A 15,294-nucleotide genomic window follows, 5' to 3' on the forward strand; every position below is an offset into this window, starting at 1 on the left:
GATTATTGTATTTTTGTATGAACCTACAAATGCTTAATGGGTTTTATTTTAGAAGCAAAAAGATTCATATTACAGGAGATTAATGCTATGAAAAAATATCTATATTAATATCTCTCAGCAATAAGGGATATGAATTAATGGATAGATGACCCAGTTACAAAAATGTGATGGTTTTAAAAAATTCAATATGATGTATTTTTAAACCTCACACTGTTAAGTCTTTGAATATACTTCAACAAAGAAGCCTTCTGTTATGCAAAAATGTTGTACATCCTGGCACAGAAACATGAATTTGATTTTAATTGAAAGAAATCTTGACACCCTCTCACCTAGGAAGCAGGCTTATATTTAATAATGAAGCTAGCATTCAAAGTCTTGATGGGCAATATCCTCTGCTGCCTGTCTGAGTTTTAATCCAGCAGTAAGCAAAGGCACTCTGGTTTCAGCCAAAAAGCTAAACTGCTTTTGACCATCACAGCCAATATTCCTTCAGTTTCCAGGCCACACTGCTGAGCAGCTGGTGCTGTCACCAAAAGGAAGAGCTTAATGGGGGTAAAGGGGGTTAGCATTCACCACCACCTCGGCAGAGCACTCTGATCACTTCAGTGACAGCATCTTACAAAGAAAAGTCTTGGGGAAAAGAACATCATCTGTCTCCGAATCCTCACCCAATCTACAACTCTATATGCAGCATCTCTAGTTTCTGTATTGCATATCTAAGCAGTTTTATATTCTTTTTAAGAACTGAATTAAGCACAAATTTAGTATTTAGTTCATTCTGAGAACAAGAAAAGTGCCCAAATTACATCCTCTAATGAACAGTGTTTTCTTTTCTCTTATTCCACAAGTTCTTCTGCTTGCTCACCCAGTTATTCCTTCCTCCTCCATCCAGCTCCTACCACCCAGCTTCAAAGACACCAGTCAAGATTTATTTTCTTCATTCCATCTCCAATTACTCCAACACCAAGTAAAACTGTGTTGAATAACTCTTCAGAGCAAGATGTATCAGACTAGAGGCACTTAGCTCAAAGTTGGACCTTGCAATATTACATCAATAACACCTCCATAAATGAAGTTGAGGCCATGTCAACCTCATAATTTGTAATACTACATCTCATTCCAGGATGAAGAATTTTTGGGGAAGCTTGAAAGTAGACTGAGAAAAGGTTTTTTTTTATTAGTTCCCAATTGTTTGTCTCACCATGCCATCACAGTGAGTCAGTAGCTCAGAGGCTTGTAAATACTGTCCTACCACATCTCTTTGGTTATTACTCAGCCAAGCCTTTCTAAAATATTTAAGTAATCATTCTCTATCTCTATTAAAACAACAGATGGAATTCCCAACCTTCAATTTTATGTCGGGATTCTGCAGCAATTTATTAACAGCTTGAACTCTGTTCTCTTGAGGGTTTAACCTGACGGTTGAACCCAATTACATTACAGTCCTTTGTTCATCAAGGGACATATGTAATATGATATTAAATATGAAACAACTCATGCCTGAATAATGTAGTCTTTGTGATACAAATTAATGGAGTATGGAAGCCCAAATTTCAAGCACACAAACTGTTCTTAGTTCTGATCTTACATCACAAAAATTCAGGACTAATTTTACTGCTGTCAGCTGACTTACTAATGTAAAACTAGCATAAATTAGAGCTGAATCATGATTCGTCTTTGTCCTGTATTATCGTCAAGCCATTCTAAAGCCCTAGCCAGGCAGCTCACAAGCTGGGTTACGGCTCCCAGAAATGAGTATACATTTAAATCAGCATACACCTCCTCCATCTCATATCAGTCCCATCAACACAACCTAGGGGAACCCGTCCCCACACACAGTACCCAGGCTACCATTTCATGCAGCTCAAGTCGAGTTTCAACATAGCATGGAAACCTCCCACACAGAGTGAGAAATGTTATACTTTGCTGTGGCAGCTGTATTTGCCATTGTATTTTAAAATCACTCCTTATGAGCCTACTTTGTCAGGTTAACATATTGCTTTTCTGAATTCTGAATCTTCCCTTCCTACCCTATTTTTTCCTCCTCACCCCACGGTGCAAGCATTGAATGTTCGTTACTGTGCTGCTTCCACAAATTACCCCTAGTCCTATGCATCATGGATGGCATGCCGCTCCTGAGCTCATCTGTCAGGCTCCTCTGTACCTGTGCTCCAGACACACTTCTACTGCCAAGCTAAAGATACATAAAAAGACAATTAACAGGTTAGACCGATGAACACCTAATAACTAAGCAATCCTATACACAGAAAACATCACCTACTAAAGTACTGTTGCTTATTTTGAGATAATTCACATTTTCATTCTAAGGCTCAATATCCAGCTGAAATATTGCTGTTGCCCCATGGCAACACAGGGGACCAAGTGCATTCGTTTTCATGTTAAGCTGTAATTACAGGAGCAAAGGATTCTATTTTGAAATATCTGGCACACTTAAATTAGCAGGCTGTCAATATTCTTTGCACAGAATAGGAGGGACAAGACGGGGGGAACTGCATCTCCCTGAATGACAGATCTCAAAAACCCACACCTGAAGTAGGAAAGAATCATTCCATGGAGGAAAAATAAGCACTTCAAAAGCATAACGAACTTCATTGCAAGAGAGAAATTTTAAAGACATTAACTGTACTTGAGAAGAGTACAATAACTTGACTATAAACAGAGTAACAGCTCAGGTGCAGGTACCCACGGTGCAGCTGTCTAAATATATGAAACGAGTTATCCCATAGATTGTACTCAAGGGGAACAAGCTTGAATGTAACCAGTTGCTCTAGTGCTTTAAAACTCCACTTGCCCTGGCCACAAAGTCCTGCTTAAAATGACATTATTTAATAAACTCCTTACATATTAAGCCTAGAGATGGCCGTGAAGACCAGACCTTTTGCTTTGCCAGATATCAGTCTACTAGAAGAATTTAATTTTTACTGGCAATTCAGATAAAAATGCAATTTAAAGGCTGCAATTCTGTTTCCATCCCATGAAATAGTTTTGCTGCCAGCTCTAAACTTCAAAACAAAGACTGGATTTTGAAATAATTTCAGAGAGCAATAACACTTTCTTTATGGTTCACTTTATCATATGTAACTGCTGGTGTTAATCTACACAGAAGTATTCTAAATCCCAGGCCTAAAGAAATGCTAAACTAGCTCCAAGTTTTTGTTTCCTTGAGCCAAGTAGAAGTGAAGCACACAGCTGAGTTTTTGAAAGAATTCTAGAAAGTTTTTAATCATTACCTTGCATATGGAGGTGTCCTGCTTCTTTTAACCTTTTATAAACTAATTTTGTTCTTTGTATCTTTTAGATTCTTAAAAACTATCATATTTTTCAAATATCTTTCTGGTATTAATTTAAAATCCAGTCTAAAATCTCCATGACAGACTCCATTCCAGACCTGGGTGTAGGAGGACTTCCAAGTGCCTCCACATACCCAGCAGTTCCCTTTGCCCGAAAAGAGAAGGGATTGCTTGGGAAAGTTAGTTCCTTCCAGTCAAATTACTGGCATACACAACGAACAAGCAAACTAAAATCAAGGATATTCTGTTTCTCCTGTCTTCATTCACCTCTAATGCTCACTTATGTTGTGAGATTATCAAACTTTTTTCCCCTTCTACAAAGCATAAACCCAATGGTTCTTCCCCCCCCCAAAAAAAGTATTTCACCTCTGAAAACCAGTCGAGTTTTTTGTGCTTGGAACTCCTCATGCAATCTGAGGTGAACTGAGTCTAAGACTGCTACTTTAATTATTCTATTGTGCCTTTGGTATTTAAGCAATTGTGTTTTACTGCAGAGAGAGCTACAGTTCAAAGGCACATGCAAAGCCCTCTTTATAGGGTACCTATCAATCCACCATAGGTTAAAGGAATAATAATTTAAGATTATTAAGAGAAACACTGGAAGCCCTGCCCCAAGGTCAGGATGTGTAGGCCTCATTGTTAGCACGTGGCTGGGGCACATTATGATACAGAAGCAATCACACCAAGTCTGCCACCAAATCAGTATGAAATTTAGATCTGAAATTAAAGTTTTGCTTTTGTAACAGAGCAAGTATTATACTGATGACTTCTTAAAGTGGCCTTTCCATCTTGTTGCACCAAAGCCTGTCAAGCCCGTGCCCCCTCCAGCTCCCAGCAGGCTGGGTGACATACTGCTGTAGCATCTCCTTTCCATCTCTGTGGAAGTCAGATGCTCCTCGCTCACTCACACAGAGCCCATCCCACCAGATAACAAGGCTGCACTCTACACTGGAGGTGACCTGCAGTTCACACAGGAACAAGTGAACTAGTTAAGAGCTTCCAGCTCTCAAAATGCTCACACATTTCAAGACTTCAGGGAACTGATTTTAGAAATGCTCTATTAAGCCTTTGCCCCATTTGCTGCATAGCAGGAGCCAAAATCTCATCAAATATGAAGTCTGTCTCATCTCTGCCATACCTGCCTGTGGCGAGTGCTAGAGCCCTCATGGGACAGGAGGCCAGCAAGCTCAGGTCCTCAGTCCCCTGAACTGCATACATGTTGGCCTTTTTTTTCTACTGGAATTATTTTCCCTTGCCATTATGAGCAGTGTAATACAGTAACACATTCCATAGTGTAAATGAAAATGATTTTTTTTAATCATCAATATCTTTAGTTAGCAACACATGAACCAGAGACCATCAAATAAGCCATTGTTCTACAAGCATGGACTAGTCACAATATCAAGGAAGACAATAAAACAGTTCATTGACTACCCTCTTTTAGTCACAGCTAATATTTATGACCATAATTACAATGCAATTCAAGCTTCTCACTTAAGAGTAGAATATATTTACCCTTTGCAAAAGGGCACAAATAAACACTTGTATAATCCAAGATTTCTATGAGTTCAGATTCTCACATATTTAAGCCTTGTGCAGAGGCAGGATTATTACAGACTCAGCTTTAGTATGCTCTCTATTGGACTATCATCAACAAATATGAAGTAAAAGTGGATATTGTTTTTTAAGTGCTCCAGGGATATTTTAACAGCACATTCTCTGTATAGAAATAAAAAAAAAAATAAAAGACATGCCTTGCTATTCATGAGAAATCTTGCATTATCAAAAATCAATCACACAACAGTGCTTAGCTACCAAACAGTAATCTGTAGGTGAAAAGTCAAGTGGATCTTCAAAATTTAATTCTTCTGTAACTTTTTTTATCATGCAAAGGTGTCACTGTCATACAGCTGACACGGAAGACAGGGACCCAGAAGACAGGGAAAGACACATCCCAAGTTCACATGTGAAATCTGGAACCTCAGTGCCTTGGCACACTGCTGTGCTGTACCTGGTGTTGTCCTTCCTCACACGAGCTTACACTCAAACCCATTAAAAGCAATGAGGGTGATGCCCTTGAAGAGTTTAAATTGTGCCCTATAAGGGGAATTTTACAGAAGCCACACTAGGTAGTAGGTGCTTTGTTTCCAACTGACTGGAAAACCAGAAGTAAACAGCTATTATCTGCTTAACCCTTGTCATCTTTTTTCATTGTAGCATAAGGAATAAAATGACATTCTTATTTAATTGATTTTGTTGGCTTTTTTTTAATGAAAAAAAGCAGAAAGGCCACAGATTAGTTATAAATGCAATACTGCTTCTTGGTAACAAATCAAACCAGATTTCAAACTTCTCCCTAGAGTCCAAGGTCTCTGTTAAATAGCTACCAATAAGCACAGGCAGTTGGAAAGGTAGGAAAAAGGTCAAAGATAGACTTTGTGCTTCTTGGGAAAAACATTCATTTTGCAGTTAAGGATTTCTTTCCTGTTTTGTTGTTATACAATAGTATTGCTATACCAAACTATTGAGGTTTTGGTTTTTTTTTTCATATAAACAGCAAGAGAGCTCATGATGCAAACTACCCTGGAGCACTACCCCAAGGAAAAAAAAAAAGCATCTGTATCAAGCTGGCAGCATTCACATGAAATCCATACTCTACTGGCAAATATTGATCCCTCTGAGCGAGAACTAAGTGAATTTCACTGATCCCGTCAGGCAGGTGGCTTATCATCCTGTAGGCAATGAGGAAAGGGAGAATAGCTCTCTAGAGACAAGGATCCAGAACACAGACTGAATAGGTTAGAAAGAAAGAACACTTGGCTATCCAAGCTAAGAGCTTTTTTTTATACAATCATTTATTTTCTTTTTTAAACTGTTCTGCAAAGCTCTTGCCAGACATTGGCAGAATTCAGGGAAGAGACAAATTTCAGATCCTAGACCGCACAAGTTACCTACAAGAGCAAATGGGAAAGCATTAGCAATACTTCCACAGAAAGGGCAAAAGGAATCTGTAGACCACAGAGCTCTTCACACCAACATTAGGTCCCTGAAAAGCAGAGTAAAACAGATCTCCTAAATTCTTCTTTGAGTTTGAGTAAATTAAAAAAAAATAATAAGAGCTGTACTTTATTGCTTGCACACAGGAATAGACTACTAAAAATCTTAATTACTTAATGCTTATAATAATCAGTTTAGATCATATGAAGTTGATTGTTTACTGTGCTAAGTCATGACAAACAAGCACTGAATGGAAACTGTGTTCAACAGCCTGCAGTACACATACAGGTGTTTGACATAGGGCTGAGTCAAGAGAACTACAAGAAAGAAACTAGGAAAACAAGTACAGAGCCTAAGACTTAAAGAGTGACATTTCCTTCTAAAAAGAGATATGTAAAAAAAAAGTCTCAGTAGTTTCATCATCAAATATCTGACCATGATCACAAGGCAACCATTCTTAATTACTCATTGTTTTAAAGCAGAGAAATATTAAAGGAAGGATTACTGAAGAGCAGCTGCATGCCCACGTTGTGGCAGGAACAGCACACCATACCTCCTCGGTGTGAGGCACAATCCCCCAGACCTCAGTCCAGTTTTGTGCTAACCACAGTCAGCAGCAGCTCGTACATAATTGGGCTGTTTCAAACATCATCCAAGCAATTTTTTTTTTCTTCCTAGTACCAGCAGAGATTAAGAGCTTGAATAAGGACATCAGAGTTACAGTAAGGGGAAGGCAATCTTTTAGGGGAACTAAACCCCATTAAAAGAAAGCTAGTTCCCTGCAATCAATGTGAGGATACTCACGTGTTCAAAGCAGAAAATTGTCTACAGTGTTGAAGAAACATGCACAAACTGTGCTACTCCATCAAAACCTACCACTGGAGGCAGAAGCTGAGCAAAAGTTTTAGGTTTTTGCCCAGATTAAAGTACCAACAATAAGGACTTTTGTCTGGGTTTACCACCTTCTTTTGTGTAAAATCACCCAGCAGCTGCCAGGCAGTTATAGATTAACATTTTACCTGTTGCAGGAGAAGTCAGCTCCCAGGTCAATTGGTTATTTATGAAAATAAAATACAGTTATACAACATTTTGCTCCCCACATCCTTCCCTCCTGAAAGCTAACACTAATACACATACTCTACTCCTCCAAATAAAAAAAAATATCCAACAGAAATAAAGAAGGCCAGTAATCACTCACATCCTTAACAGAGAAAATCTTGATGTAGTCCCTTTAGGATAGTATTAGTTCCATCGCTTTCCTACTGAAAAAAATAAATCCCTGTCATGTGTATTCAACAAATAATCTGCTTTCAAGGTCAAGAGCACGGGTAGACCCAGTTTCTGGCAATACCTGGTAAGGCACTACAAGGGGCCATCAGCTCCCTGGGGAGCGAGGGGCCTCTCCTGGGCGCAGCAGGTCAGAGTCTCACAGCCAGAGCCTGTCCCACCACCCCAGCCAGGGAGCAGGGTGGGCTGGAGACCACGGTCAGGCAGGAGCGTAGTGATAGAGCTGGTCCAAGGTCAAACCAGACGTCATCCAATCAGTGTCTGGATCTTCAGGATGCAGAGGCAGGCAGGGGAACAGCAGTGGTGCTTTGAAGACCACCACACCTTCACACAGCTGGGACAGGGACTAACAGCCTCCGGCTGAGCTTAAGTAGAGCCCTGGGCCCCATGAGCAGGGTGTGGGCCACAGGTGAGGCTGTTCAGGGAATTAATGGGCTGGAGACCACGGTCAGGCAGGAGCGTAGTGATAGAGCTGGTCCAAGGTCAAACCAGACGTCATCCAATCAGTGTCTGGATCTTCAGGATGCAGAGGCAGGCAGGGGAACAGCAGTGGTGCTTTGAAGACCACCACACCTTCACACAGCTGGGACAGGGACTAACAGCCTCCGGCTGAGCTTAAGTAGAGCCCTGGGCCCCATGGGCAGGGTGTGGGTGGGGGCCACAGGTGAGGCTGTTCAGGGAATTAAGGCTTGTTGGTGCCCTCAGGGACTGGGAAATTACTGCTACTCTGTCCAGTTGTCAAACACATTTTATATTATCTTATTCAGGTTCAGGAAAAGATGTATTTATGTCCCATGAATGCACACAGAGAATAAAGCTCTCTCAGTGCCTTCTCCAGCACATTCCTACTGTTGAAATTAGCTAATCCATCTGTATTTGCTCCTGTGGGAAATTCTTCACCATCTTGCTTAGTAAGTGTCTTCATACAAATAATTGGGAATTTCTGCCATATGTGAGGTGGTTTGTATTATTGGTTTGGAATAAAAACAACGTGGTAGAAATCCCTTTTTTTACTGGAGCTTCCACCAGTACAATCACCCCTTGAACTGTACTACTGATAAAAATATACTTTTCGGTGTCCATAGGGTACCACAGAAGAAAAGTAATAAAACATTCCGTCCAGAGGTGTGACAGCATACTCCCTCCCCCTACCTCGCAGGATGAAAGGGATCTGAGGACAAATATATATGCAATTTCTGTAGGCATCAGCAGGGTGGCTTCAACCAACAGATTCTAGATTACATGGATCATGTCTTTAATATATGCACCACTATATGGTCTTTCCAGCTTGCTAGAAATCAGTCCTGACAGAATCCCCTTACATTACATATAGGAGTCCATCATTCTTTATTTGTGGTGGTTTTGGCAGTGTTATGTTGATGGTTGGACTTGATGATCCCTTGGTCCCTTGCAACCTAGATGATTCTATGTATTATATGTATACTGGTTATATGCTGACTGCTGCTTCAGGTCACAGATAAAGACAGCAAAAAGTTCAATGCTAGTTTGAAGTAGACTGAATTAGCTTATTTTTAGCTCAATTTCTGTATTAGTTTATTAGCTTAATTTATTTTGCTCTAGGAATGACTATGAAACCTATGAAGTGCTGTATCTTTTTGTTACTGGAGCTAAAACTATGTGATAACTGTAAGTCTTCTACAAGTGCTCCCAAATATTTGATTTGTGTTTTCACTTACAATCCTTTAAAAAGTAGTCTTAGGAGCCCTTTGCATTCCTGTGGTCTTTATGCAAGCAAAATTGCCAAGTCCTTGTGATGCTAATGCTAGTCCTTGCCATGGACTCCCTTCATATGTGCTAGAGAAAAAACAATGAATCATAGGGGAAAACATAGACTAGAACAAATCAGCCCTTTCACATTAAATGCTACCACATACAGCATTTCAATTAGTTGATATTGATACTATATTTTTGTGTGTTGGTGATTGCATGTGCAATATGTAACAGCAAATTACTGCAATCACCAACTGTTGAACAAGTGCTTCTGATTCATTAGCTACTCTTTGATCTAAAAATTGTATTTTCCTATTAACAGTTAAGTACCATAAATGTACAATAATTTAAATTACAAGGGAGATAAACTTACATAACACAAGAAAAAAATGAGGAAAGGGAAAAGGTGCAGCAGCAAGTGATCATGCATTTAATGGCAGTCTCCCCATTATGCTCTTTTCTTTTCTTGCTTTCTCACTGTAAAAATCACAGGGGTTGTTACTGCTAAGGAGAATTTGACACTGCAACAATTCCTCAGACCCCTGAGATCTTCCAGACACTGATGAGCATTTCAGATTGCTCCCCTTTCCCCGTTTCCTTGACCTCAAAATGAGTTGTAGGCACTGGACAGTCTATCTTTCATGAAGAGATGTGCAGAAGATTTACGTCTATATAATTAGGCAATCTGAGATGATATTCAAGATCCGATTCTCATTTTTTCCTTAGACTGCCTTACACCATGAAAAATTAAAGCAGCATTAGCAGGCATCAGGTTCTCATAATTGTGTAATTGCCTGTTTTCCCTCTGGCTAAGAGTGCAATGGTGAAGTGAGGAGCACCAAGAGAGAAACCAGAGTCAGATAGTAGCAGAGATAATCAGTCCTAAACAAAGCTAAAGTATACATCAACTGTATGCTCATTAATTACTTTGTCGTTACTGTGCTCAGATGTCCCAATGGCACCATGCCATGTAGTAGTACACGTACCAACGCAGCTTCTTTACCAAAAGTAGATATGCTTCATTTAGCATTATAATGTGTTTTTTAATATATCAGCACATAGAAAGTGAAAGGCTATTTTCCTTTCTGGATTTAAAAATACATGTCATTGCTAAGCTCACAGCTTAGCATTATTATTATCTAGCGTAGACAGCTGAGAATGTGAGAAGGTTCACTAAGAAACATTTCACAAAAATTTCTTATTCTCTTCAAAGAAGGGTTAGTCCATACCAAAAAACAGAGTCTATTAAAAGATGCTCAATAAGATACATTGCATATTCTCCAAATGTCTGTCACAGATGGCTTTCTGTCTGTGACTATGATTTGAAAAAATACAGATTTATGTTCCAGAGAACACGGGAAAAAATACAGAAGGAAATTAGTGCCAGCCACTAGAAAGGAACAGGCTCTACTAAGTAAATTGCAAAGCTGTAGGAAGAGTTCCTATTACTCAGGGTTGAAACTGTCCTAACAGTCTAGAGGAGAGGGCTGAATGATGTGCAACTTGTCAACATGTCCTCATTTAGGGACTGCTGCATTGGAAGAGCTGCCAAACAAGGGGGAAGCAATTGGACCACAAGAAAAATGGGTAAAAATATTTAGTTCTATGGCTCACAAGTCCTGTGTAAGGAAGGCCCATAAACGAGCAAAAATCAGAGGACAACACTGCACACCTAAGTGACTGCATGAACCGTACCATCAGCACTGGGAAAGCAGTACTGGGCTGCCAGTTTGAAGATTTTACTAAACCTTTCCCAGGACTATGTACTGCTCTAATGCCAGTTTTCTGGGATGTGTACAGAGGTACCAAGTGGCAAAGCAAGAAGATATATTTCCACAAACATGCCCTAAAAGAGACTATGCAGAGGACACTCCTCTTGGAAGGCAACACTCATTCCCACTGCTCCCAAAATGTGGTGTAAAGATAACATGTTCTGCAATGCATCTAAGCTCAACATTTTTGTGTATATCAAAGCTTTGAAGATTTAATTCCCCACAGTCTCCTGAAAAATTCCCATGATCTGAGAGAACTAAATAGACTGCAGCAGAAATCATACTATCTGACAACCTTCCAACATACACCAGCTAGTACTACCTTCTGTATAGGGCCCTTTTCAATGCCCTCAACAATTTCTCAGCGTGCACAGCCACACAAAGCTATTGGAAGATGCTGCCACGTGAGAATAAATTTCAGCAACATCTTTCCACTGAAATCGAGTTCAGATTCTTATGGTGACACTCCACCTTGAATTCAGTGGCTGAATCTGATTTCAAAATCCCTGCTATTGAAGCACTGTCCTCTGCATGATTTTTACAAAGGGCCTCAGATGGGACATTCTTCCTTCACATGTTCAGGACTTCGTGTCCGTAACAAGCAAAGTCAGCACTGCTCAGTCAAAGCCTGCTCTGTATCTCAAGAACCTAGTTACCAGTTATTGTCTGAGAATAAACAGTTTGCTTACCCCTGTAGACATTTCTGGACAGTACAGGCCCTACCTGCTAGTCCCTTTTTACCCTCTCAAAAAGTAGAGGTTTGGTGGTTTGGAATAAATCAATAAAACCGGTTACTCGTTTTTATTAAAAATGTTTTTTCATTGAAAAATGGGAATTTGTCAAACTGCTACTGAAGTTAAATCCTACAAGGATTACAGAACTGGGACCAACATCTGCAAAAACGAGCCTAGTTTTATTGCATTCCATTAACTGAAATATATAACTCACCCACCTATAAAATAGGGTACTCAGCTGGGAAACCGACATATTTTCAGTTTTTGACATTTTATTATATACAGATTTTCTTATATTATTATTTGTTGTTGTTTTGGTCAGAACTGCTAAACTGCATAATCCACTAACTCAATCTGTAAGGACAAAATGAGTAGTTGTCATTCGACACTCCATCTACACTCCCTGTACCAGATGCCTTCTCAATCTTCTCTTCATCATCCAAACTCAGCTGCAATACCTATCCTGAATACCGCTTTTTTTTTTTTTCAAATAAATTCAAATAATATGGTATATAGGGTATAGATTTTAAGTAAATTGACAGCCAATGTCTCTATGGCTGTTAAGAACAAGATGTATGTGCTGAAGGTAGGTGCAGGATTTCCACAGAATTGCTGTGGAGCTGCAGTGTTGGTGAGCCAGGGCTCTTCTTCCATTGTGGTACATCAGAATTTACGTCAGTGAGATCACTGAGTGCTTAAACACAAAATCAGTGACAGCACAAGGGAACCTGGACATTCATTTATAAACGAAGATGTCAGATGAACAAAGATTATATCATTGGTTTAGCTGCTGATTTCCTTGACTATTTTTCTACACATCAGTGACAAGGAAATAATATTTAGATGAACTAGACTGATGAGTATTATTATGAACTAGGCTGATGACGCATACACCAAACACATGCAGACAGTCCTAGGAAAGAAAATAAACTTCCAGATTAAGCACAACTTTTGTACACTTTTTGGATCTGGCAAAGCACCACACAGAACACTACATGAATTTCTAAACAAAATTAAATGTCTGAAACCAATTTGATGCAGTTACTGAATCCTAAAGAGACTTATTTAGAACTATTCACTGCTGCTGAACCATGTGCTTTTCACAAATTCATAGGTGGAGCCAGTATCTCACTAGCTGTAAAGCTGCCCTCTATCTCCCTTGTTTTCAGCTCCCTAGAACTATGCCACTTTTAATAAATTAAGCTCCTAATTTCCATGTTCCTCTTTGCTTTAGGGTAAATATTATGCAAAATTTTAGCCAAGAAAGATATAACTTTTTTTTTTTAATAAGACTATCAAAAAGGTATTTTCTTGTGTTCACATTAGTACTTCAAACAACTTGAAGCAAGCTTGTCTCCTGTGCTCTGGAGCAGTGATGTATTTGGCAGGGAGGTAGTGTGCTAGGAGCCCTGTGTTGGGAATGTGACTTTTGTGAAATACGTGAAAATGTATCCTAATTTGGCCAAGTTACAAGCTATAACAAACCACAGTTTGCATCTCCCATATATCCTGCTATATCTGCTGAATGCACCCAGCTGAATTCTCTGATGATTGCATTTCAGTAGGAATGCTCAGATTCAGGGTAAAGCACGACTTTATCTCCAATCTGTCTTCAGAACAGTTCTGGGACCTTCCCAGACTGTCTGGGTCTGGAACTGGTGATAAGAAGCCTTTTCTCTGGTGCTGTCTGCAGTTCCTGCTGGTCTTAGGGCTTGTGGGAGAGGAAAATGTCTGATTTACACACAGACCCAGCAAGGGTTTGACTTCAGTGGGAGAGAACAGAGGGAAGACTGGAACTGAGGCAGCGAACCGACGCTCAGCATGGAGGAGGACATCTGATGAGCAGCTGTGTCCCCTGAGAACCGTCATGTTTGGGAAGGCAAAAAAGAAAAGAGTAAAGAGGTGATCACTACCCTGGAACAGCCAACAGGAGAGGAACCAGAAAGGAAGCTGGGTCACCTTGAGGCCATGACTTGAGAAAAAGGACAAAATCCACGTGGGTAACTAGAAAAGTCTGAGTAAATAGTTTGGGGACAAGGGCTTGAGTGAAACAGCACAGCAGCAAGGCTTCAATCCACCAAGGCTCCTGGGCCTGAGCCTCTCAGTTCATGCTCTGGGCGTTTGGAGATACCTGGCTGTGGTGAAACTGATCCAGTGGCGTCAAGACCAAGAAATCTGGGGCAGGAAAACCAGAAACGCTTCACCACGGGCGTTATGGTTGGGAATGGGACTGAGGCTGAAGGCTTGAGAAGGAGGTCTGAAAAGTGAGAGCAGGTCTTCTGAGAAACACCATGCGCAACTTGAGATTAGGCTGAAAGCCAGCATTAGGCTCACCAAAGAAATAGGATGAGGAGGTAGGTATAGGGAAAGAGAAGCTGTGTAAGTGTACAACTTAAAGTGGTATCAAAATATATGGGCACAAAGACACTAATTACAGTTGCGGTGACACTTATTTCTGGCATGCCCCAGCTGGGGAGTCCCTGTTAGCAGCGACTCCAGCAGATGCACTGGAGCATCCCAGGGGAGCACAACTACCTTAGACGCCCCTATCCCAAAAAGCACCCAAATACCTAAACACAGACACCGGCTCTACGCAGAGGAGCGACGGGGACGGGGATGGCGGCGCGGCCGGGAGGTGCCGGCGGCGACAGAGACCCGGGAGGCCCCGGCAGGCGGCACGGCTCGGGGGAGGAACGGCGGGAGCTGCGGGGTTTTGGGGGGATTTCGGCCGCTCGTCCGGCAGAGGAGAGGAGCGGGGAGGAGGGTGTCGCCCAGCCGAGCTCCAGGAAAGGAGGGAGCTGCAAAAAAAGCCCCTCGGCCTTAGAGTTTGGAAACAACACGAGGAAGAAGAGCGGGTCACACGGGAGAGCCCCAGAAAACTTTGCCCGGGGGGCACCGTCCCCCAGCCCCGGCTCCCTGCAGCCCGCTGACCTCCGTAACCAGACGTCTCGTTCGCAATTACGGAGTTTGACGTGAATAGGTGAGCGCATGGTTTGCATTATGGAAGAAATGACCCGATAATCGCCGGGCCGCGGCGTGTGGATGTGATAAGTGACTCCGCGCCCCGAGCCCCCCCGGCACCCGGCTCTCGGCCTCCCCCGGGGCGTCCTGCGGCAGAGGGGGTGTCCCGTCCCCGTCCCCCCCCTCGCCGTCCCCGGCGTCTGGCCGCTGCCCCCCGGAGCTGCGGGTGAGAGCGGGCGGGTGTTGAAGCCGTCTCTTGCTCCCCGCTGCCCCCCTGCCGGAAGCACCGGCTCGGTAGCCCCGGGCTTGCGATCGGGGGGCACCTTGTAGCGGGGAGGCTGGAGGGGTAAACGGTGCTTTTGATCAAGGAGCTATGAAGAGCAGTAAAATAAATCAAATGCTCTCTGATAACTGCGTGAAATGCTTCACAAGCCAAACTCGAGGAGCTGAAATTTGGAAAGGGGAGAAGAAATAGTGAAAAAAAAAAAAAAAAAAAAAAAA

General features: G+C 41.6%; 1 long non-coding RNA gene across 1 annotated transcript in view; it reads left to right on the forward strand.

The window, feature by feature from the left end:
- The first annotated feature begins 14,581 nt into the window (after nucleotides 1-14,581).
- LOC106888878 overlaps nucleotides 14,582-15,294 on the forward strand; it is a 3,159-nt gene continuing 2,446 nt past the window's right edge. Inside the window, exon 1 of the long non-coding RNA XR_001412217.1 lies at nucleotides 14,582-14,812. This is a non-coding gene — a long non-coding RNA (uncharacterized LOC106888878). The remainder of the gene's footprint in view (nucleotides 14,813-15,294) is intronic.

Source organism: Calidris pugnax, unplaced genomic scaffold, assembly GCF_001431845.1.
Source record: "Calidris pugnax isolate Ruff unplaced genomic scaffold, ASM143184v1 scaffold63, whole genome shotgun sequence".
Lineage (NCBI taxonomy): Eukaryota > Metazoa > Chordata > Aves > Charadriiformes > Scolopacidae > Calidris > Calidris pugnax.